At 42.5% G+C, this 25,848-nt stretch overlaps 1 protein-coding gene across 3 annotated transcripts in view; it reads left to right on the forward strand.

Moving 5' to 3' along the window:
- The first annotated feature begins 1,686 nt into the window (after positions 1-1,686).
- Positions 1,687-25,848, forward strand: part of LOC139583555 (disks large-associated protein 1-like) — a 240,665-nt gene continuing 216,503 nt past the window's right edge. For all 3 annotated transcript variants that reach the window (XM_071414771.1, XM_071414772.1, XM_071414773.1), the window contains exon 1: positions 1,687-1,835. The gene's annotated coding sequence lies outside the window, so the exon portion shown is untranslated. The remainder of the gene's footprint in view (positions 1,836-25,848) is intronic.

Consider the following 25,848-nt stretch of genomic DNA (forward strand, 5'->3'; position numbering starts at 1 on the left):
TTGATGATTTGGACAATTCTAATATCGGTCCCATTCAATGGGATTTGTGCCACAAATGCTAAAACAGACTGCTTACAGGTTTATTAAGGAAACCAATATGTATTTTTTGTAATTTGGGTGAACTATCCCTTTAAGAGATCTCTCACCCATTCTCACCGCAGCACATTGGTAGTAGTCAGTGACCAGGTTTCCATCCAACACTTTTAGGCGGCTAATGTACATGTTGGCAACAAAAAAAACATTAATTACAGGCCTGATGGAAACAGAAAATGTGTGGGTAAACTTTCCAAATCTCGACAAAACAAAATAATTCTGGAAGAGGTGGGATTATTTTGTGTTATTAAAAATAATGATGTGTCGGTGGAAACGCTTTTATGCACAAATATTGCTATAATCATCAAATCGAAGTAAACTTGGAGTCACGCGATGACATGCTGTGTGGTCCTCCCACTACGACTCGTTGGGAAAGCATGCAGTTTACTATTATTATTAGGTAAGATGAACTTTACAGGGTGGTGAAAGTGCAAGGTAATGGGCGTGATGCTCCATTCCAATAAATATCGAGGGTCTTATTCTGGTGACATGATCATCGATGCTTGGCTGCCGTTTGACATATAAAAATAATCTCACTATTTTGTCCATAATAATGTCATCATGTAGGCTATATGTATCTGCGAGCTGTTGGCTGGAGCGTACATGCAAATACCAGAGTGGGCACATTCGCTACGTATATAACTGATCATGTTTTGTGAGAAAAACATCAATGAAGTTGAAAATACGATGGAAACCCAGTCAACGTTTTATTCGGTACATAGGAATTTAACAGCAAAATGTATTTTTATGCGCATTACTTCATCAAGCACAGGCTTTTATATGAAGCAAGTCAATTTGATGGAATCCCATTTTTGGTGGGAAAATGTGCATATTGTTTTGAAAATCTGTCGCTAATTAGATGGAAACCTAGCTAGGGACAAATATCAAAGTTACGCAAGGCTGGACGTGAGACCAAATTATTAGCTGTAGATAGATCAACTCTCCAGTAGGAGGTGTTGCCCAGCCTATTGTTTTGTTTTTTGACAGTGGATATTGTTTCAAAGGTACAAATTCAACATATTTTATACAAGCTGTGTCTATGTTGAAAATGGGTTACCATGATGACTTAATCATGTGGCTGAAATGTTACCCTCAAAACGAACAGATGATTACTTTCTTCAAATCCAATGTATTTTCCACTTTTCCACAAATGATGTTGAAAAAACGTTGATTCAACCAGGTTGTGCCCAGTTGGTGGCCTAACATGAAATCAACCAAACACAGTAGCAAGTGATTGATGCTGGCATATGGCTTTGATAATAATGTTATAAATACTGGGGGTAATCCTAATAAAGCATAGTTTAGGCACACATTTATGCATTAAGTGGGAACATGAATTAGGCTAATGAAAACTGCCAAGCCACATCGTCACGATTTGTAACCATAGTCCTACATTTCTACATTTGGGAAACCGGTTTTATTTTCTCAGTACTTAGAGTAGGGGTGACAATCAAGTGACCGGTACATACAGTAGTAGGCAGATGGTGTGGTCCCAAGGTGCCTAACCCATTCCGGGTTTTCCACAATGCCGTGCTCAGCCCAAGCGCAGTTCCATGCGATCTGTGATGCCGCAGCAGCTCACAGACGGTCAGGTACAGGCAGCCAGTATAGACTGGGACTTGACAACCAGTGGACCTCCTGTCGAGTTTTCATTGGCAGAAGAGAAGCTACTATTCAAAGACGGTGAATTGTATAGGATTATACCAGGGAGTGCTTGCTGTTTTCTACCAACACACCATAAGGTACGTTAAATGCGCAAATTAATCAATCTGAGTTTGGTTTGTTTAACTCTAAGATATTTATATAGTTGTGGGCTATATTCCTAATTGTCTACAATATACACTGAGTGTACAAAACATTAGGAACACCTTCCTAATATTGAGTTGCACCTCTTTTGCCCTCAAAACAGCCATAATTTAGTCGGGGCATGGACTCTGAGGTGTCGAAAGCGTTCGACAGGGATGCTGGCTCATGCTGAATCCAATGCTTCCCGCAGTTGTGTCAATTTGGCTGGATGTCCTTTGGGTCGTGGACCATTCTTGATACACACGGGAAACTATTGCGCGTGAAAAACCCAGTAGCGTTTCTTATCTTGACACACTCAAACCGGTGCGCCTGACAGCTACTACCATACCCCGTAAAAGACACTTAAATATTTTGTTTTGCCCATTCACCCTCTGAATGGCACACATACACAATCCATGTCTCAAGGCTTAAAACTCATTATTTAACCGGTCTCCTCCCCTTCATCGACTCCAACTGAAGTGTATTTAACAGGTGGGATCATAGCTTTCACCTGGATTTACTTGGTCAGTCTCATGGAAAGAGCAGGTGTTCCTAATGTTTTGTACACTCGGTGTGTGTATGAATGGACTGTTACTATTGACTGCTGGCTTCTCTGATTCATAAGGCTCGGCTACATTACGTTATGTTGCATGTTAATTAAACACATTTGTGGGCCATTTTCTATGGCTGATACACATGCAAGATACATTTTAGTTGTTGCAAATATTGAAACTAAGGGGTTAAGCAAATAACGCATTACATGAGGGTTTGCTTTTTACTGTTATAACCCATGATATAACCGATTTCTTGACGTCGAGTCATCTGTTCACACATATATAAGTGCATCAACCCTTTTCAAGTAACTGTCAAGTTTACCATTTCGTTGAATTGCTTGTTTAGTCTGCTTGTTTGGTCTATTGAGTGAAATTATCAAGTAATATTAGAGTCCGTCTGCAGCGTCACCTTTACGAGGCAGCTTATGCATTCAACATGCTTGGTTGGGACAACCTATTGGGATACATATGGCTTCAGAGTATTCCAATGTAGACACTGTATTGTCGATTAGCTTTTTTGTTGTTTCCATCATTGAGCCAGTACAGTGGTGTAAAAAAACTTTCCTGAACCAACACTTGCACTTGACCCCCCTAGTTGCTGACAGCTACCTTATTGTGGAAGTGTACTCAGCATGTGAAATGTGGTTGTCCCACGCTATCACAAGATGAATGCACTAACTGTACAGTAAGTCGCTCTGGATAAGTGTCTGCTAAATGACCAAAATGTAAATGTGTAAAGTAACTTAAGTAAAAATATTTTAAAGTACTACTTAAGTCGTTGCAGTATCTGTACTTTACTGTACTATTTATATTTTTGAATACTTTCTCTTCTCAACCCCAAGGCATTTTTAACTCAAATACTTCTAATAAACTGAACTCGAAGTCAATGAAAAGTCATAATTACTTCAATGTTTCTGGCACTGACTCAAAACTTTATTAGTCACATCAACTACATTTTTAAAGTTATGATAGCAAATTACTTTCACTTGAGTCCTTTTCTATTAATGGCCGAGTGCAGTCAAATAATTTTTTAAATTTTATGTATACACTGAACAAAACTATAAACGCAACAATTTCAAAGATTTTGCTGAGTTACAGTTCATATAAGGAAACCAGTAAATTGAAAAAAAATCATTAGACCCTAATCTATGGATTTCAAATGACTTGGCAGGGGCGCAGGCATGGGTGGGCCTGGGAGGGCATAGAATAGGCCCACCCATTTGGGAGCCGGGCCCAGCCAATCAGAATTAGTTTTTCCCCACAAAGGGCTTTATACTACTCAGCTCATACTACTATTTTATTTCAGTTCATGAAATATGGGACCAACACTTTGCATGTTGCGTTTATATATATTGGAATAATAATGTCGAATTGTGAAAATTATAATAATTCCCTTTTAGTGTAACAGCTGTATGAAAAGACCGGCTGAAATTTCAGCCTGTTGTGGTGGAATGGAGTTTTGGTAAATTAGTTAATAGATCGATAAGAAAGAGAGTTCCAAACCTCTCTGCCAATAACCGCTAGTTTTCAGGTTCCCGTCCCCACTCAGACCACTCCCAGACAGTCCTAGCAAAATTCTTGCTTGAGAAATTGCACTTTGCTAAGAAGCTTTTTGGTTTTATTTTTGACCATTTGATTTGAAAACAATCACAGTAATGTACTTAATTGTTACACAGAAATTATTTGATATTGAGATAAAAAAAACTGTTGCATTGGACATTCAATGTATCTTTACTTTTACTCAAGTATGACAATTGAGTACTTTTTCCACCACTGAGCAAGTGGTGATCAAATAGACATTGTACTAATGGATTGTGGGGGCCATGCAAGGACGAACTTATATTAGATAGACTGCATTGATAAAGTAATTGATTAACACTCTACAAGGGTTCACACGATTGTGAAGATGGCGCCAAAGAACATGGCTGACATTTTACATTCTAACAACCAATTGTGCTATTTTGGTAATACATATATATTTTTTTTAACTTAAAAAAACCAACTTATTGTGTACATAATGTTGCTGCTACCGTCTCTTATGACCCGAAAAAATAACTCCTGGACGTCAGAAAAGCGATTACTCACTGCGGACTTGAAGAAACTTTTTCCTTTAACGAGTCCGACGAGAAGGATATCCTGCTTTCACTGGAACAGGCCCAGATCCACGCCTTTTGCGTGAAGAAAAGACGCTGGAAAAGGAGACGCAGATCGGAGATCCTTCTGAGAATCCGGGTGCGAGCGAGTAAACTCCCAATGCCTTCCATTCTTCTTGCAAACGTGCCATAATTGGAGATTTTTTTTTATGTCCTACTATTAAGCTTATCCTACCAATGGGACATTAAAAACTGTAACATCTTATGTCTCACCGAGACGTGGCTGAACGAAGATACAGAACAACATAGAGCTAGCGGGATTTTCCATGCAACGGCAGAACAGAGACGCTACCTCTGGTAAGACGAGGGGTGGGGGTGTGTGTCTTTTTGTCAATTACAGTTGGTGCGCGATGTCTAATATTAAAGAAGTCTCGAGGTATTGCTCGCCTGAGGTAGAGTATCTTACGATAAGCTGCAGACCACATTATCTACCAAGAGATTTCTCATTGGTATTATTCGTAGCCTTCTATTTACCACCACAAAACAAAGCTGGCACTAAGACCGCTCTCAACCAACTATAAGGCCATAAGCAAATAAGAAAATTCTCACCCAGAAGCGGCACTCCTAGTGGCCGGGGACTTTAATGCAGTCAAACTTAAATCAGTTTTACCAAATTTTTACCAGCATGTCACATGTGCAACCAGGAAAAAAAAATCCTAGACCACGTTTACTCCACACACAGGTATACATAATAAGCTCTCCCCCGCCCTCCATTTGGCAAATCTGGCCATAATTCTATCTTACTGCTTACAAGCAAAAACTAAAGCAAGAAGTACCAGTGACTCGCTCAATACGGAAGTGGTCAGATGACACGGATGCTAGACTACAGGACTGTTTTGCTTGCACAGACTGGAATATGTTCCGGGATTCATCCAATGGCATTGAGGAATACATCACCTCGGTCATCGGCTTCATCAATAAGTGCATCGATGACGTCGTCCGAACAGTGACTGTACGTACATATCCCAACCAGAAGCCATGGATTACAGGCAACATCCGCATCGAGCTAAAGGCTAGAGCTGCCGCTTTCAAGGAGCGGGAAACTAATCCGGACGCTTATAAGAAATCCTGCTACGCCCTCAGATGAACCATCAGACAAGCAAATCGTCAATACAGGATTAAGATTGAATCCTACTACACCGGCTATGACGCTCGTCAGATGTGGCAGGGCTTGAAAACTATTCCGGACTACAAAGGGAAATCCAGAAACAAGCTGGCCAGTGATGTGAGCTTATCAGACGAGCTAAATACCTTTTATGCTCGCTTCGAGACAAGCAACACCGAAGCATGCACGAGAGCACCAGCTGTTCTGAATGACTGTGTGATAACGCTCTCAGTAGCCGATGTGAACAAAACCTTTAAACAGGTCAACATTCACAAAGCCGCTGGGCAAGACGGATTACCAGGATGTGTACTCAAAGCATGCACGAACCAACTGTCAAGTGTCTTCACTGATGTTTTTAAACTCTCCCTGACCGAGTCTGTAATACCTACATGTTTCAAGCAGACCACCATAGTCCCTGTGCCCAAGGAAGCGAAGGTAACCTGCCTAAATGATTACCGCCCCATGGCACTCACGTCGGTAGCCATGAAGTGTTTTGAAAGGCTGGTCATGGCTCACATCAACAGCATCCTCCCAGACACCCTAGACCCACTCCAATTTGCATACAGCCCCAACAGATCCACAGATGACACAATCTCAATCGCACTCCACACTGCCCTTTCTCACGTGGACAAAAGGAACACCTATGTGAGAATGCTATTCATTGACTAGAGCTCAGCATTCAACACCATAGTGCCCACAAAGCTCATCACTAAGTTAAGGACTCTGGGACTAAACCCCTCCCTCTGCAACTGGATCCTGGACTTCCTGACGGGCCACCCCCAGGTGGTAAGAGTAGGCAGCAACACGTCTGCCACGCTGATCCTCAACACTGGGGACCCTCAGGGGTGTGTACTTAGTCCCCTCCTGTATTCGCTGTTCACCCACGACTGCGTGGCCAAACACGACTCCAACACCATCATTAAGTTTGCTGATGACACAATAGTGGTAGGCCTGATCACCGACAACGATGAGACGGCCTATAGGGAGGTGGTCTGGCAGTGTGGTGGCAGGACAACAACCTCTCTCTCAATGTGAGCAAGACAAAGGAGCTGATTGTGGACTACAGGAAAAGATGGTCCGAACAGTCCCCCATTAACATCGACGGGGCTGTAGTGGAGCGGGTCAAGAGTTTCAAGTTCTGGTGTCCACATCACCAACAAACTATCATGGTCCAAACACGCTAAGACAGTTGTGAAGAGGGAACGACAAAACATTTCCCCCCTCAGGAGACTGAAAAGATTTGGCATGGGTCCCAGATCCTCAAAAGCTTCTACAGCTGCACCATCGAGAGCATCCTGACCGGTTGCATCACCGGCTGGTATGGCAACTGCTCGGCATCTGACCGTAAGGAGCTACAGAGGGTAGTGCGAACGGTCCAGTACATCACTGGGGCCAAGCTTCCTGCCATCCAGAACCTATATAATAGGCGGTGTCAGAGGAAAGCCCATAAAATTTCAGAGACTCCAGTCACCCAAGTTAAAGACTGTTTTCTCTGCTACCGCACGGCAAGCGGTACCGGAGTCTAGAACCAAAAGGCTCCTCAACAGCTTCTACCCCCAAGCCATAAGACTGCAGAACTATTCTCAAAATCGCCACCGGACAATTTACATTGACCTCCCCCTCCCTTTTGTACACTACTGCTACTCGCTGTTGTTTGTTACCTATGCGTAGTCACTTCGCCCCCACCTACATATACAGATTACCTCAACTAGCCTGTACCCCTGCACACTGACTCGGTAGCGGTGCACCCTGTATATAGCCTCATTATTGTGTTACTTTTTATTATTACTTCTTATTTTAGCCTACTTGGTAAATCTTTTCTTTTTCTTGATCTGCACTGTTGGTTAATAAGGTGTCCCGCTAGCGGGACAACTTCCGTTGAAACTGGAGTGTGCTTAATTCAAATAAATAATCATAAAAATTATGGATATTAAACTCTTAGGTACATACAAGTGTCTTATATTAGTTAACCTGTCTAGCCCCAGCGTTCCGCTAGCGGAACTCCTCCCACATTCCACTGAAAAGGCAGAGCGCGAAATTCAAAAAAATATTTTTTTGAAATATTTAACTTTCACACATTAACAAGTCCAATACAGCAAATGAAAGACACACATCTTGTGAATCCAGTCAACATGTCAGATTTGTAAAATGTTTTACAGCGAAAACACCACATATATTTATGTTAGCTCACCACCAAATACAAAAAAGGACAGACATTTTTCACAGCACAGGTAGCATGCACGAAACCAACCAAACTAACCAAGAACCAACCAAACTAACCAAGAAACAACTTCATCAGATGACAGTCCTATAACATGTTACACAATAAATCTATGTTTTGTTCGAAAAATGTGCATATTTGAGGTATAAATCAGTTTTACATTGCAGCTACCATCACAGCTACCATCAAAAATAGCACCGAAGCAGCCAGAGTAATTATAGAGACCAACGTGAAATACCTAAATACTCATCATAAAACATTTCTGAAAAATACATGGTGTACAGCAAATTAAAGACAACCATCTTGTGAATCCAGCCAATATTTCCGATTTTTTAAAGTGTTTTACAGCGAAAACACAATATAGCATTATATTAGCTTACTACAATAGTCTACCACACAACCGCATTCATTCATCAAGGCACGTTAGCGATAGCAATAGGCACGTTAGCGTTAGCGAATAAACCAGCAAAAGATATTAATTTTCACTAACCTTCATAAACCTTCATCAGATGACAGTCCTATAACATCAGGTTATACATACACTTATGTTTTGTTTGAAAATGTGCATATTTAGAGCTGAAATCAGTGGTTATACATTGTGCTAACGTAGCATCTTTTTCCCAGAATGTGCGGATATTTCTATTAGACTCTCACCTATTCTGACCAAATAACTAGTCATAAACATTACAAAAAAATACATGATGTATAGGAAATGATAGATACACTAGTTCTTAATGCAATCGCAGTGTTAGAATTCTAAAAATAACTTCATTATGACATAAGGCTTACGTTATGGTGAGATAATGCCCAAAACCTGGGCGCAAAACTAATAGTACACAGTTCGACAGATATATGAAATAGCATCATAAAATGGGTCCTACTTTTGATGAGCTTCCATCAGAATGTTGTACAAGAGGTCCTTTGTCGGGAACAATCGTTGTTTGGTTTTAGAACGTCCTTTGTCCCTCTTGAATTAGCAAGCACACTCGCCAAGTGGCGCGAAGCTCTCCTTCCTGAACAAAAGCACCCAACGCAACACGCCTAACGTCCCGAATAAATTTCAATAATCTAATAAAACTATATTGAAAAAACATACTTTACGATGATATTGTGACATGTATCAAATAAAATCAAAGCCGGAGATAGTAGTCGCCTATAACGACAGCTTTCCAGAAGGCAATTCCAGGTCCATCCTCGTGCTTTCCAGAAAACAGGAAATGGGTGACACGTCATTCCAAGAGGATTCATTTCACCTCAGACCAAGATAAACACCCCATTTCTTCTCTCACTGCCTCTTGACATCTAGTGGAAGGTGTATGACGTGCATGTATACTAATACGTATCATGCCCATTTATAGGCAGGCCCTAGAACAGAGCATCGTTTTCAGACTTTCCACTTCCTGGTCAGGAAGTTTGCTGCCAAACGAGTTCTATTTTACTCACAGATATAATTCAAACGGTTTTAGAAACTAGAGAGTGTTTTCTATCCAATAGTAATAATAATATGCATATTGTACGAGCAAGAATTGAGTACGAGGCCGTTTAAATTGGGCACGATTTTCCCCCAAAGTGAAAACAGCGCCCTCTGTCCTCAACAGGTTTTAAAAGCTTAAATTCTTGTCAATCTAATTGCACTGTCTGATTTGCGGTAGGCTTTACAGCGAAGGCATGACATGCGATTGTTTGAGGACGGCGCCTCACATCAAAATATTTTTCCACCTGCACAGGTTTCATAAATTCACAAATAGCGATTAAATATTCACTTACTTTTTGCAAATCTTCCTCTGATTTGTCATCCAAAGGGTCACAGCTACAACATGTAGTGTCGTTTTGTTAGTTAAAATCCTTCTTTATATCCCCAAAAGTATTTTTAGTTGACGCCATCGATTAGAGTAAGCCACTTGTTCAACATGCAGAGAAAGAAATCCAAAAAGCTACCGCTAAACTTTGTTAAAACAAGTCAAAATAAATTTCTATTTAATCCTCAGATACCCTAAAATGAAATGTAACTATAATATTTAATACGGAAAGAAGTATGTTCAATAGGAAAATTATATTAGCAGGTGCGGTTCTCTTCGTCGCTCGCGCATACACGAATTTCTAAGTCTGTCCCTGTACTAAAACACATTATTCTTCCTCGTTTTGGAAGAAACAAGCCTGAAACCTTGAACAAAGACTACTGATACCCAGTGGAAGCCATAGGAATTGCATACTGGGAGCTAGATTACATTTTTTCCGTATATACGTTCCATTGGAAGAGCATGGGCTCTCAAAATGTTTTGCATATGCATATCCTGGCTTTAGGGCCTGAGCAACAGGCAGTTTACTTTGGGCACGTCAGTCAGGCGGAAATTGAGAAAACTAGACCCTAGCCTGAAGAAGTTTTTAAGGGCTTGTAAGTAAGCATTTCACGGTAAAGTCTACACTTGTTGTATTCGGCGCATGTGGCAAATAAAGTTTGATTTGAAGTCAAGAGGTCTTGGTGCAGTTGATTTGTTTAGGTGTTTTTTACTTATTTTGAATGATTCCATTTGTATTGAAAGAACAAGTCAATTTGGTTTGGAATAAACATAATGAATTATGCAATGGTAGTGTGAGGGTTGCTTTGTATCAATAAGTTCAGTCTGTTTTTCTGAACAACAGCAAACAAACTATGAGAGTTTAGGACCAATAGCACCTTTAAGCCTACCGCAAGCATGGTGAAGGCTACTTAAACTATATTTACAGAAGCATGTGGACACCCCTTCAAATGAGTGGATTTGGCTATTTCAACCACACCTACTGCTGACAGGTGTATAAGAGCACACCGTCATGCAATCTCCATAGACAAACATTTGTAGTAGAATGGCCGTACTGAAGAGCTCAGTGACTTTCAACGTGGCATGTCATAGGATACTACCTTTCCAACAAGTCAGTTCATCAAATTTCACACAGTCTATAATTATATTCATTGAAATGCTAATCCTTTTTCACATGATCGGCCGCTCATTTGAGAATAATTGCAATTTATATATTTACGCGCATATGTCATTGTGGTCTTCTCTGTTGGAATCCTCGATTGTCCTGTAGAGTTCATCAGAGTCTTTGGTTAACTTTCCCAGAAGTCACAATGTCTTTCGTTGTTGTTGGTGGTTAGATGGATACTTCAGAGTACCATTCGGAAATGTTCTCATAGAATAGATGCTTCGGCGGTTGTCTCTATTCTCGTTCTAGGTTTAGGTAATTTCTAGCTGCAGACTAGTAATTCTTAGCTTCTAGAATTTGCTCTTATTCTGTAGTGATCGATAGTCTCAGAGTTTAACCATTTCTAGCCATGTAGCCAAACCTACAGCTGTATGGTCTCTGTGAATTGTAGCTGTATGGCCTATAGAATTGTAGCCATTCCAACGTGGGGACTCCTGTCCCGGTGTTCTCTGACTTCTTAACCAAGCGGTTCCATGACGCCGACGTAATGTCTATGCTCACGTGGGCGTGGCCACTGACTAGTTCATCTTTATTTGAAAATCCATACTCTCCTTTAGAAGGTTAACATCACATCTTTTCACAAATAGTTTCATGTTTAATCACATACGTTTCACAATATTTCGATGTAAACCTGACAGCTAGGAAATTTATACTTTAAGAGATGCAGTTATGTGTGTTTCCTGTCCTTCATGACATCACCAAATGAAACACACTCGTCATGACTGTCCCTTAAGTGTCGAGAGAGAGAGAGAGAGAGAGAGAGAGAGAGAGAGAGAGAGAGAGAGAGAGAGAGAGAGAGAGAGAGAGAGAGAGAGAGAGAGAGAGAGAGAGAGAGAGAGAGAGAGAGAGAGAGAGAGAGAGAGAGAGAGAGAGAGAGAGAGAGAGAGAGAGAGAGAGAGAGAGAGAGAGAGAGAGAGAGAGAGAGAGAGAGAGAGAGAGGTTCGCTGCCATTGGACTCTGGATCAGTGGAAATGCGTTCTCTGGAGTGCTGTTTCATTCTTCACCGTCTGGCAGTCCGACGGATGAATCTGGGTTTGGCGGATGCCAGGAGAACGCTACCTGCCCCAATGCATAATGCCAACTGTAAAGTATGGTGGAGGAGGAATAATGGTCTGGGGCTGTTTTTCATGGTTCGGGCTAGGCCCCTTAGTTACATTGAAGGGAAATTGTACAGCATACAATGACATTCTAGACAATTCTGCCGCTTCAAACTTTGTGGCAACAGTTTGGGGAAGGCCCTTTCCTGTTTCAGCATGACATTGCCCCAGTGCACAAAGAGAGGTCCATACAGAAATGATTTGTTGCGATCGGTGTGGAAGAACTTGCCTGGTCTGCACAGAGCCCTGACCTTAACCCCATCGAACACATTTGGGATGAATTGGAACACCGACTACAAGCCAGGCATAATCATCTAACATCAGTGCCTGACCTTGTGGATAAATGGAAGCAAGACCCCGCAGCAATTTTCCAACATCTAGTCGAAAGCCTTCCCAGAAGTATAAATATGCTGTACATATATGAACCAATTGTTCCCATTCTTCTTTATCCAGCCAGTCAGTTTGTCCTCTTTGTCAGCGTACATAGAGGTTTGTTGCAGTAATCCTGAGTGTATGGGGAAAAACATTTTCAGTGGCCGAGAGTCCTAAGGGCTCAACCCCCCTCTCTATAGCCCAGGCACGGCGATCTCTGGGGCTAGGGGGTGCTTTAGCCACGTCACAAATCTGCGTAGCCCCAGTTAAGCCCCAAAAGCATTTTAGTATTCTTTTATTTTTAAACAACGAAATATGTCAAAGTTAATAACCAGCCATTCTGTTCCCAATCCGATCCCTGGCTGAATGCTCGTGTCACACGTGTACCCTATGATGTGTGTGTGTGTGTTTGTGGAGGTATCTGGTGTGTGTGCACATTAGGCTACGTTATGTGAGCTAACTTCTAGCTAGCTAGTCGCCCATCTCACCCACGTTGCGATGGACCGTTCTCTGATCAAGAGAAGAGTGCGGGTAGAAAATACAAATCCAGACCCAGACCCTGTCTCTGAGGGGGCCAAAGAAGAAGAGGGAGCTAAGAAAGATAAGTCGGAGAGAGAAACTCGTGAGCCACGACGTGAGGGAGCGCCAGAGCAGTTTGTCGCGGATAGCTGCTCCACAGCCACCGTTAGCTGCACCGTTAGGACAGCTCTGATTTAAGCCAGTCACCTGTTGAAGAACCAAGGCGCCCTCTTCTTCGACGTTATCCAGCAACAAAAGTTGGACAGCAGGATCGCTACTTCAATCGTAGATGGTATGAGGATTACAAATAGCTGGAATATTCTCTTTCAAAGGACCGCGCTTTCTGCTTTACATACCGGCACTTTCAAAGTCCAGGAAACCATGTTGGAGAGAATGTTGGCATTTACCCACGATGGCTACCAGAACTGGAAGAAGGCGACAAGTTCATTCAAGACACACAATGCTAGTGTGGCGCATAAATATGCAATGACAGCGTGGAATGAGTGGACCATTCGAAAATAGCCAGAGAGAACAGAGAGCACATCAGAGCAGTTGTGGAGTCATTGCGTTACACTGCATACCAGGGATTTTCACAGAGAGGAGACATAGAAAACGACATGGCTGTCAACCATGGAAACCTCCTTGAACTTTTACAGGTCATAGGCAAATTCGACCAAACAGTTGCACTGAAGATCTCAGATAGTCCTAGAAATGCTAAGAACAGGCATCATGATATACAGAATGAAATACTAGACATTATGGCAAATATGATTAGGGATCAGATAAGTGGGGAAATACAAGATGTTGAACTATTTGCATTGATGGTAGCTGAGAGTAAGGACCTTAGTAAAACGGAACAAGTGTCTGCGGTGGTGCGCTATGTAAAAAAAATGATGTAGTTGTGGAGGAATTTCTTCATTTCACTCCAGCCGACGGATTAGATGCCGAGTCGCTTTTCACTACGATCAAAGAGACTCTTCGTAAATGTAACATTGATCACACTGCCTGTATTGCTCAGTGTTATGACGGCGTTCACAACGGGGTCCAGGAGAAATTCAGAGAAGAGGTCTCTCAGGCAATGTACATTCATTGCCACGCACACAGTCCGTCAATCCAACGGGCCTAGTGCACCAGAATGGCTGTGGGGTTTAGATAACAGGAAGACTACGGGAGCCTTGAAGTGCCACCTCCAGCAAAATGTCAAGACTTAGCAGCTAGAGAGAGAGAGAGAAAGAGAGAGAGTGAATACACTAAAACCAAGGGTGTCCTGTCCCTTTACAACGCAACACTCAGAAGCAACAAGACGCACAGGGACTCCGCGGTCCCCACCAAAACATACATGATTAATCAAATGCTGTGTCACAAAAAAAGAGCAAATCTCGGATCTACTTAGAAGTAAAGTGTTGCAGTGGCACCAAAACAATCCAGACTCTGCGGAGGACCAGTGTGGCTAAGTTGGCACAGCATGGCGCTTTCAATGCCAGGGTTGTGGGTTTGATTCCCACGAGGAACACCCATATTTAAATGTACCGCCTGCAATACGGCATATCTCATTATATCACTATTGACTAGAATGTGAAGAGGGCGTGTACAGTAGAGAAGCCTTCTTTCCAAGATGACTTGACCTTTGACCTCATCACAAAGGCCAGGAGTGACATGTCACGAGTAAAGGTTACAGCCATTCCCTCCGGACACATCTTTCTTCTTTAGTAGTATGTAATTTTATATGGGAGATATAGACCACTCAGGGTCTGACCAAGTAGTATAAACTTTACAGTACAAACTTTACAGTAAAGGTTATTATGATATCACTTAGTGCTGAGCACGAATATTACCCACATACAGTTACACAAATCAGCAACCATTTCTATTTTACGTCATCGCTGGCCTCGGAGACGAGCACAAAACCCTTTAAAAAAAACGTATCTTGGACGTTTGGGAATCACCCAATTAAACCCAAACACAGTACATTACGCAATACATTATTATGGAGTGAAAACAGGGAGACCAAAGAGAAACGAAAGAATGTGAAAGGGCAGCAGCTGTAGAAGATGAAATATTTTTGGAAATATTCAAAATCCTTATCTCCCCTCCGAAGCGTTCTCTGTAATCTGTGTGCATCGGACATTTTGGCAGCACAGAAGACACTCAAGTTACCAGTTGACCATAGAACGGCTGCGATCCGCGAGTGAACTTAACTACACACTTTTAACCTCAACACACCCAGGGTGTCTTCAGACATGAAATTAGAATCAAGTCTGATGAATGCAGGCAGCTTAGCTATCGAAATATTGATATTTATTCAATGTATTGCATTGGAGACATAAGAGTGTGCAGTGTCCACGGACATCAACCACAAACCAATTTCTAATCAGGATAGGGACCTGGATGCACACAACCATCCTCATATTCCTGATCAGTGTTTAGCACAGAAGTGTAGCTGGCCAGAGACAGACGGATTCTGATTCCACTCTAGCTTTCTTTCCTGATCTCGATCCCAAAGGGAGATTCTCTGCTCTGTGTAATGCTGCCCCTTTGATTGCTTCCCCAGGCCTGATCCTAGACCAGTTATGGAGTGCTCTGTCATGATGACACTGCAAAACATGGAGAATGAAGAAACAGAACAGCATTGACCCCCAGAGGACCTTCTGTGACAGTTCTGTTTTGTCCTTTAACACCACCAGTAGTTGTGATGGTAATAGTGCCCATTGCAACAAAACAGCCCATAGGCCTACATACACAATGCAATTTACAGCAGGATGAATGAAAGCCATTGGGAAGCATGTAGAAGACCATGGAGAGGAGGTTTTCGACCCAGTGCATCATTACCTATTAAGCCAGGCAAGACGAGAGATGAGGAGAGTGGGTATTTGCTACATGCTACATCCCATGATGCAACAGCAGACAACAACATGCAGTGATAAGATGAACAGAAGAATGTTCCTTAACGGGGGAAGCAGCTTGCGCCTAGTGCTTAAGAGTGTTGGGCCAGTAACCAAAAAGTCGCTGGATCGAATCCCCGAGCCGACTAGGTGAAAAATGTGTCGATGTGCTCTCGGGCAAGTCACTTAACCCTAATTGAGTGACTTATAGGCAGGCAGAGCAGGAGAATTTCACAGATTGTTGGGGGAAATGGTTTGCCGCTCTCAGAGATAAGAGACTGTTAGGAAGGACTGTGTTCTGCTTCCCTGCTTAGAGAGGCGAGCCGGGGTGAACGGAAATAATTGAAAAATATTATTAAATATGCTACTTGTTCTGGGCCAAATGAACTCAAACCGTGTGAAACCATGTGAATTACAATATGGCTGCTGTGTCACTCACTTCTCCCTCTACGTGAGTGCTCAGCGTCTCTCTATTACAGACACGGCGACAGCCCTGAATAACTACTGGATATGCATGTGACTGTTTGTTCATTTTCGCTTCATTTTGTTTCCTCCTTTATATGTACTTATCTTTTGAGATTTTATCTGACATCCTGCTCTAGATTTTATCTGACATCCTGCTCTAGATTTGATCTGACATCCTGCTCTAGATTTTATCTGACATCCTGCTCTAGATTTGATCCATCCTTTAGTTATGTTTCATGTTTTCTCTCCTCATTGTCAAAATAATATTTCCTTCTTCTGGGTTCAGTTCTTCCACTTAACGCATGCTGCCCTTGCCACTCAGGCTATAGCAGGCACAGCGCCAGGATTTTCTCTCTCCTGGTGCTAAGGGGGGGAGGGGGGGTGAGGTTTGACCAATATGTGGGGGTGATAAGAAAACAGTCGATTTTCATGACTTCAGAGTTATAAGGAAGTTATCGTTTTTCAATAAAAGGAGATATGGCACAGAGCACATTCAATATAAATGTAGATTTTAATTGAATTTGGCCAAAGAATATTCAATTAAATGTGACTCACCACCTGGATTCGGTCTTATGTAGCAACATTTGAATTTCTGTTTTTTACATTGGACAAAAGTAGAGACTCAGAGCTACAAAATGGTATATCACACACTGCATTTGACAATGAGAAAGTAATCCTGCTTTGAAAGTTGATCGACTTGTAAACTCACTTTTGAGAAAACCGTCTTTCAATGTATTGGTACTACCTTTGGAGAGCCCTTCTTTGTCAACACCCATTCAGCATTGTTCACACCCACTTAAGCCTTAGCCCCACCCATCTCTTTAAGGGTTAATCCGAGCGTTCTGTACTAACTTGCCAGCTCCTTCCAGACATCTAAGAGAGAGAGAACAGCTCACTGAACATTACTCGCTCTAGCAGAGCCAGCTGTTACAGTATGTTATCCAGAGAGTTGGTGACTGCAACTGTGTTGTCAGATTGTACGTTTGTAAATTCAAAGCGTTTTGCATTCAGAGCGCACACTGGATGCTCTGGCCAATAAGTAGGGTTGTTCCGGAAACTCTGATCTCACAACAACAGTCAAGCACCCAAGCTAACTGGCTAACATTGGCTAGCTACTACCAGACAGATAAGGAGAGAACACCCCACTCTGACCATTTTACTCGCCCCAGCAGAGCTGGTTAGGCAGTTTTCATGTTATCCAGAACATTGGTGACTCTAACTGTGCAGCTGGCAACAATTGAATTATGCTTTGTTGCGACGTTTACTGACACAGGACATATTCAACGGGTGTTGAGCGTTCAAACATTCATCAGATATTCTGCGATCTGGCACACTAAGACGAGGGTCTTTTGTTAAGAAATGTAGCTAGATAGCTAGCTATGTAAACAATGAATTGCAACACATGACGTAATGTTAGTTAGCAAGCCAGCCAGCTAACGTTAGCTAGCTAGCAAACAGTACACTAACTTGAAATGAAAATACTTGCTAAAATTAGAGTGGAGTCTTTTATTAAGACATGTAGCTAGCTAGCTAGCTAAACAATGGACTATAATCACAACTCATGACGTTACTACCCTGCATGAATTTGCAGGTAGCTAACCAACCAGGTTCTATGACTATAACTAATCAAGCAAATGTGTCAGAGATACGAAGAATAAGATCATACACATAACGTTAACTAGCGACCCAGCCAGCTAATGTTAGCTAGCTAACAGTACACTTGAAATGAAACCACTTTCTGTCAAAATTAGAAAGGTGTAATATCTAAAAATGTAGCTAGCTAGACTATCTTACCAGTATACATCATGATTGGACGCATCTCCTGTCTGATGCCATGCATGGTTGCCCTTTGTTTGATGAGGTAATCCAGACTGGTGTTTTCTACATCTCAATAGCTATCATATTCGAATTCCACTGATTTCAAAACTCCAGAAAGTGGAGAGCATACACATAACATTAGCTAGCGAGCCAGCCAGCTAACGTTAGCTAGCTAACAGTACACTTTAACTTGACATTAGGTTTATGCAGTTTTACTACGCTAAACTTTTTTTTTTAAGTCGCGTTTGACACTATTACTTAGACATACTGACCAGCTCCAATAGACAGACGCGTGCTATATGGCAGACCAATCCAAACTCATCTCTAGGCATGTCCAGCCCACTCATTATCTCAGCCAATTATGGCTAGGGGGAAGGTTTGCGCCCTTTTTCTGTGGCTAAACCAACTAGGCTCGTAATTTAACTATTTTATTCATATTTATAGATGGCATACAAGTTTGATATTAAGGCACATGAAAGTTCACATGTTCGAGAAGCCATTTCTGCCCAAAAACGCATTTTGATTTTAAAAAAAAATTGACGTTCAAACAGCTCTCCTGTGAAATCGTGACTTGCGACATACGACCAGTTTCCTGAATTGGGTCACAAATAGCTATAAGCCTAATACAAGTGACCACAAGGTAATGACAAAAACGTCTTTCACGTGCAAAGGTGAAAGACTTCAGCACCGGACAGCGCTCATGCACTGCATGAACACTGTCCGGTGCTGAAGCCTTTCAGCAATAAAAACACAATACATTCAAAATGCGACAACAACAAGAAGTGCATTTATTCCAGATGCATAATAAGACAACTGTGCATTGGTAATGTTCCGGATGAAATGGTTGTTACAACGTCAGAAATGCAATTAATAATATACAAAGTGCAGCCACAACTAGAAGTGCAATGCATTTAGCCTATGCATGTGAACCTTAAACACACTTGTAAAACAAACTGGCTATCATCACAATCTTAGTGATTATATTTATATAGCAAACAAAAATAACTTGTAGGCCGACGATATACAGTTGAAGTCTACATACACTAGGTTGGAGTCATTAAAGCTCGTTTTTCAACCACTCCACAAATGTCTTGTTAACAAACTATACATCTACTTTGTGCATGACACAAGTAATTTTTCCAACAATTGTTTACAGACAGATTATTTCACTTATAATTCACTGTATCATAATTCCAGTGGGTCATACACTAAGTTGACTGTGCCTTTAAACAGCTTGGAAAATTCCAGAAAATTATGTCATGGCTTTATAAGTTTCTGATAGGCTAATTGACATCATTTGAGTCAATTGGAGGTGTACCTGTGGATGTATCTCAAGGACTACCTTCAAACTCAGTGCCTCTTTGGGAAAATCAAAAGAAATCAGCCAAGACCTCAGGAAAAAAATGGTAGACCTCCACAAGTCTGGTTCATCATTGGGAGTAATTTCCAAATGCTTGAAGGTACCACATTCATCTGTACAAACGATAGTACGCAAGTATAAACACCTTGGGACCACGCAGCCATCATACCGCTCAGGAAGGAGACGCTGTTTGTCTCCTAAAGATGAACGTACTTTGGTGCGAAAAGTGTAAATCAATCCCAGAACAACAGCAAAGGACCTTGTGAAGATGCTGGAGGAAACAGGTACAAAAGTATCTATATCCATAGTAAAACGTTTCCTATATCGACATAACCTGAAAGGCCGCTCAGCAAGGAAGAAACCACTGCTCCAAACCACCATAAAAAAGCCAGACTACGTTTTGCAGCTGCACATGGGGACAAAGATCATACTTTGGTCTGATAAAACAAAAATAGAACTGTTTGGCCATAATGACCATCGTTATGTTTGGAGGAAAGAGGGGGAGGCTTGCAAGCCGTAGAACACCTTCCCAACCGTGAAGCACGGGGGTGGCAGCATCATGTTGCGGGGGTGCTTTGCTGCAGGAGGGACTGGTGCACTTCACAAAATAGATGGCATCATAAGGTAGGAAAATTATGTGGATATATTGAAGCAACATCTCAAGACATCAGTCAGGAAGTTAAAGCTTGGTCGCAAATGGGTCTTCCAAATGGACAATGACCCCAAGCATTCTTCCAAAGTTGTGGTGAAATGGCTTAAGGACAACAAAGTTAAGGTATTGGAGTGGCCATCACAAAGCCCTGACCTCAATCCTATAGACAATTTGTGGGCAGAACTGAAAAAGTGTGTGCGAGCAAGGAGGCCTACAAACCTGACTCAGTTACACCAGCTCTGTCAGGAGGAATGGGCCAAAATTCACCCAACTTATTGTGCGACGCATGTGGAAGGCTTCCTGAAACATTTGACCCAAGTTAAACAGTTCTACCAAATACTAATTGAGTGTATGTAAACTTCTGACCCACTGGGAATGTGATGAAAGAAATAAAAGCTGAAATAAATAATTATCTCTTTGAGTATTCTGACATTTTACATTCTTAAAATAAAGTGGTGATCCTAACTGACCTAAGACAGGGAATTTTTAAATGTCAAGAATTGTGAAAACTGAGTTTAAATGTATTTGGCTAAGGTGTATGTAAACTTCCGACTTCAACTGTATGATAAACAGAGGAGCAGCAGCATACTGTACATGCTGATTGTATTTGAGTGCGTGTGTGTAGAGTCCGTATAAATGTGTATGCATGTTATGTGTGTGTTTGAGCAAATGATGTGTGTGTGTTGGAGTGTCAGTGTGTAAAGTCATGTGAGTGTGCATAATAAAATAAAATACAAGGGTCGACTCAGAACGTCCGTGTAGCCATTTTGTTAGCTATTTAGCAGTCTTATGTCTTTGGGATAGAAGCTGTTCAGGAGCCTGTTGATGTCAGTCTTGATGCATTGGTACAGTTTGCTGTGTGGAACCAGAGAACAGTCTATGGCTTGGGATGGTTGGAGTCTTTAAGAATTTTCCGGGCCTTCCTTTCACACCACTTGATATAGAGATCCTGGATGGCAGGGAGCTGGGTTGTCCACGCCACCCTCTGTAACGCCATTTGATCGAGGGTGGTGCTGTTGCCATACCAAGCAGTGATGCAGCCAGCCAATATGCTCTCAATGGTGCAGCTGTAGAGCTTTACAACCTCTGTCGCGCCTTGTTCATGACTGTGTGCGTGTGGACCATTTTAAGACCTTAGTGATTTGGACACAGAGGAACTTGAATCTCTTGACCAGCTCCACTGCAGCCCCATCGATGTGGATAGGAGCGTGCTTACTGTAGTCCACAATCAGCTTCTTGGTCTTACTGATGTTGAGGGAGAGGTTGTAGTCCTGGCACCACACTGTCAGGTCACTGCCCTCCTCCCTGTTTGTCTACCACCATCGTTTCGTCAGCAAACTTGATGATGGTGTTGGAGTTGTTCGTAACCACCCAGTCATGGATGAACAGGGAGTACGGGAGGGGAGTAAGCACACACCCCTGTGGGGCCCACGTGTTGAGGGTCAGCGTGGCGGAGGGGATGTTGCCTACCCTCACCACCTGAGGTCAGCCCGTCAGGAAGTCCAGGATCCAGTTGCAGATGGAGGTGTTCAGTCCCTGGGTCCTAAGCTTGGTGACAAACTTGGAGGGGACAATGGTGTTGAATGCTGAGCTTTAGTCAATGAACAGCATTCTCACATAGGTATTCCTCTGATCTAGGTGGGCGAAGGCAGTGTGGAGTGCAATTGAGATTGCGTTGTCTATGGATCTGTTGGGCCGGTATGCCAATTGGAGTGGGTCTACGGTGTATCTGGGATGATGGAGTTGATGTGTGCCATAACCAGCCTTTCAAAGCACTTAATGATTACAGATGCATTTGTCATTGTGAAATGAAGTCTTAGAGTTCTTGGGAAAAGTAATGATGGTGGTCATCTTAAGACATGCAGGGATTGCAGACTGGAACAGGGGGAGGTTGAAAATGACTGTGAATGTGCCTGCCAGCCGTTCTGTGCACTCGAGCGCAGTGGAAGTCTCAACCTGTTGTTCAGGAATCATCAGGAATACCTGATGGTCAAATGCAGACCCTTCTACCTCCCGAGGGAGTTTTCAGCTGACTGACACTCAACGAACTGTACAAGGCTATAAACACGGAGGAAAACGTTTCGAACTGTACTGCTTTTCTTGTTTGCCGGCAATTTTAATGCCCAACTTCCATCAACATGTCACGTTTGAATTGTCGAACCGAGTTGAACTGTAGCGACTGTAACAAAAACCCTGTTCACAAAAAGACATACAGACTGCTTTGATAGGGGAGTAAACCACCGCCTGTGAGAGTGAAACTCCCCCTAGCCCAGCAGATCCCATCAAATCCATCCTATATAATCATATTTACACACTGTTTGGTTAATACTCAATGCCCTCTAAGGCTGTCAGTCTGTCTGTGAAGACTGAGCGTGTGGAGATCAATGCACTTCGGCTCTCTACGCAGTAGTCTGTAGACTTGCTAGGCAGTAGTCTATAGGCTCTCTAGGCAGTAGTCTGTAGACTCGCTAGGCAGTAGTCTATTGGCTCTCTAGGCAGTAGTCTACAGACTTTCTAGGAAGTAGTCTATTGGCTCTCTAGGCAGTAGTATATAGACTTTCTAGGAAGTAGCTGTCACGTGTGCTCCCTCTCCGACCTCTAGGTCACCAGGCTGATCATTATGGCACTCACCTGTCACCATCGTTACGCACACCAGCACGTCGTCAGACTCACCTGGACTCCATCACCTCCCTGATTACCTTCCCTATATATATACAGTATGTCACTCCCTTTGGAGTGACATAGGCGTCATCGCCTTCCCCAGGCGTCATTGTTTCTGTTTCTGGTCTGTGTGTTGTTCGTGTTTCTTGTTTTGTATTATGTTCCGTTTATTTTATTAAAACACTCACTCCCTGAACTTTCTTCCGACTCTCAGCGCACATCGTTACAGTAGTCTATAGGCTCTCTAGGCAGTAGACTTGCTAGGCAGTAGTATATAGGCTCTAGGCAGTAGCCTGTAGACTTGCTATGCATTAGTATATAGGCTCTAGGCAGTAGTCTATAGACTTGTTAGGCAGTAGTCTGTAGGCTCTCGCTACTGTAGGTAGTAGTCTAGTCTTTCTGTGTGCTGCTGTAGTGAATCCGCAGGCTTTAAATCACTGTTATTAAATGTCACTGTAAAGAGCTTGTTTACAGTCTCTGCTTCCCCTTAGTGTTCCCAGACAGACAGTGAGCTTCTGTGGGGGTTGCAGCTGTTTTTCGCCTACAGGTCTGACGCGCCGGAGGCTGACAAGGCCCACAGAGGCCACAGAGATTCTATGACATCGTAGCGTAATCACATTCAAAAGGTACTATGACAAGTGAACTGGAACAGAGGCGTTGTGTTTTGTTCTAATGTTCGTCTTCAATTACGTGGCTATGCTAATACCTGTACATCGTCTGAGTTCTCTTTCAACGCTGGCCTCCTCACAATGGTTCTATGACGAATCTTGCCACTGGTTCTACACTGAACAAAAATATAAATGCAACATGGAACAATTTCTAAGATTTGACTGATTTACATTTCAGATAAGGAAATAATTAAATTGAAATAAATTCATTAGGCCCTATTCTATGGATGTCACATGACTGGGAATACAGATATGCATCTGTTGGTCATAGATACCTTAAAAATATAGGGTCGTGGATCAGAAAACCAGTCAGTATCTGGTGTGTATACCATTTGCCTCATGCAGCACGACACACATTGTTTGCATAGAGTTGATCAGGCCGTTGATTGTGGCCTGTGGAATGTTGTCCCACTCCTCTTCAATGGCTGTGCGAAGTTGCTGGATATTGGTGGGAAGTGTAAGAACCTGTTGTGCACGTCGATCCAGAGCATCCCAAACATGCTCAATGGGTGACATGTCTGGTGAGTATGCAGGTAATGGAAAAACTGGGACATTCAGTTTCCAGGAATTGTGTACAGATCCTTGCGACCTTGGGGCCATGCATTATCATACTGAAACATGAGTTGATGGCGTGGATGAATGGTACGCCAATGGGCCTCAGGATCTCGTCAAGGTACCTCTGTGCATTAAAATTGCCATCGATAAAATGCAATTGTGTTTGTTGTTCGTAGCTTACGCCTGCCCATACCATAACCCCACCGCCACCATGGGACACTCCGTTCACAACGTTGACATCAGCAAACTACTTGCCCACACAACGCCATACACGTGGTCTGCGCTTGTGAGGCTGGTTGGACGTACTGCCAAGTTCTCTAAAACGACTTTGGAGGCAGCTTATGGTAGAGAAATTAACATTAAATTCTTTGGCAACAGCTCTGGTGGACATTCCTGCAGTCAGCATACCAATTGGATGCTCCCTCAAAACTTGAGACATCTGTGGTGTTGTGTGACAAAACTGCACATTTTAGTGGCCTTTTATTTCCCCAGCACAAGGTGCACCTGTGTAATGACCATGCTGGTTTTTAATCAGCTTCTTGATATGCCACACCTGTCAGGTGGATGGATTATCTTGGCAAATGAGAAATGCAAACTAACAGGGATGCAAACAAATTTGTGCACAAAAGTTGAGAGAAATAAGCTTTGTGCGTATGGAACATTTCTGGGATATTTTATTTCAGCTCATGAAACATGTGATATTTTTATTCGGTGTACTTCCACGTACAGTACCATTAATGTTAAAGCACGTTCGGCTGAAATGCGATCGTTTCTGAGAGGTGGCTTTGTTGGGGTTTTTTCCCCCACAAATTAGGCCACTTATTTGTTGATATGAAGACATACGTTTGCAGTGCCAAGAGACAATGTCAATTCTGTAGGGAGAGAAAGAGAGAGGATAAATGGATGTTTGTTTGCCTTCCAGCCATTGGAACATGCTCTGACTGTGAAAGGGCATGGCCATTGTCTCGTAACCTAATCGGTCAGCGAGGCCTTTGGCTGTGCCTAGACGCCGGGGAAGAAGGCTGTCTTAATAACCTCCTGGACTCCCATTCTTTATCTTAAGATACATCCCAAATGGCACCCTGTTCCCTATATAGTGCAATACTTTAGTCAAAAGTACTGCACTATAAAGAGAATAGGGTATCATTTGGGACACAGCCTTAGGCATGTCCTCTACACACTATAGCCTGAGTCGGTGTGCAGCGTTATCGAGGATGTTGGATCTGCGGTAGAGCAACTTTCCATCTGGATATCAAGGTTGATGGGAGAACTGGGATCCCAATGCAGATGACACAAGTTCCCAGACACATTTGTGGTTAGTTTTTACTGTATCTTTTAAAAAGAACTTTCAGCTGCATTTCCTCCTTAATACAAGGATGTAGGTGGGTTAGGGTGGTCTAGCAGTCTACACCGCTGCTTCTGGAACACATATATACTGGTGCATTATGAGTTCAAATCCAGGCCACAGCTATTTCAGCACACCATTTACTCTATCTCTATCTTATCCAATAAACATACAAAAAGAGGAACTGCCCTACTCCTTAAAAAAACTAACAAGGATAGTAAAGGCAGAAATGTAAGTACACAGAACCCCCAGCACATCAGAGAGAAGGTCCTGTACAGTACTCCCTGCATCAGCCAATCTCGGGAAATGTAGTAGGACTTAGTTTCACCCTGAGACAGAATGTTAAGCTGTAGAGCAGTGGTCACCAAACGTTTCTTAGCCGAGATCCATTTCTGAGTCAAAAATGCAGGCCGATATATACCGCGCAGCATAAAAAAATACATTCCTTAAAAAAACACAAGCCTATACAACATTAACCTGTTTTGTAGCAATGCGATTTGTGCAGTAGGCTACAGGCCTAATACATTATCACTGCAAATTTGCTATGCTTGAAATGTCCTGCCAATGCTGTTCTTATCA

The sequence above is a fragment of the Salvelinus alpinus genome, chromosome 8 (genome assembly GCF_045679555.1).
Source record: "Salvelinus alpinus chromosome 8, SLU_Salpinus.1, whole genome shotgun sequence".
Lineage (NCBI taxonomy): Eukaryota > Metazoa > Chordata > Actinopteri > Salmoniformes > Salmonidae > Salvelinus > Salvelinus alpinus.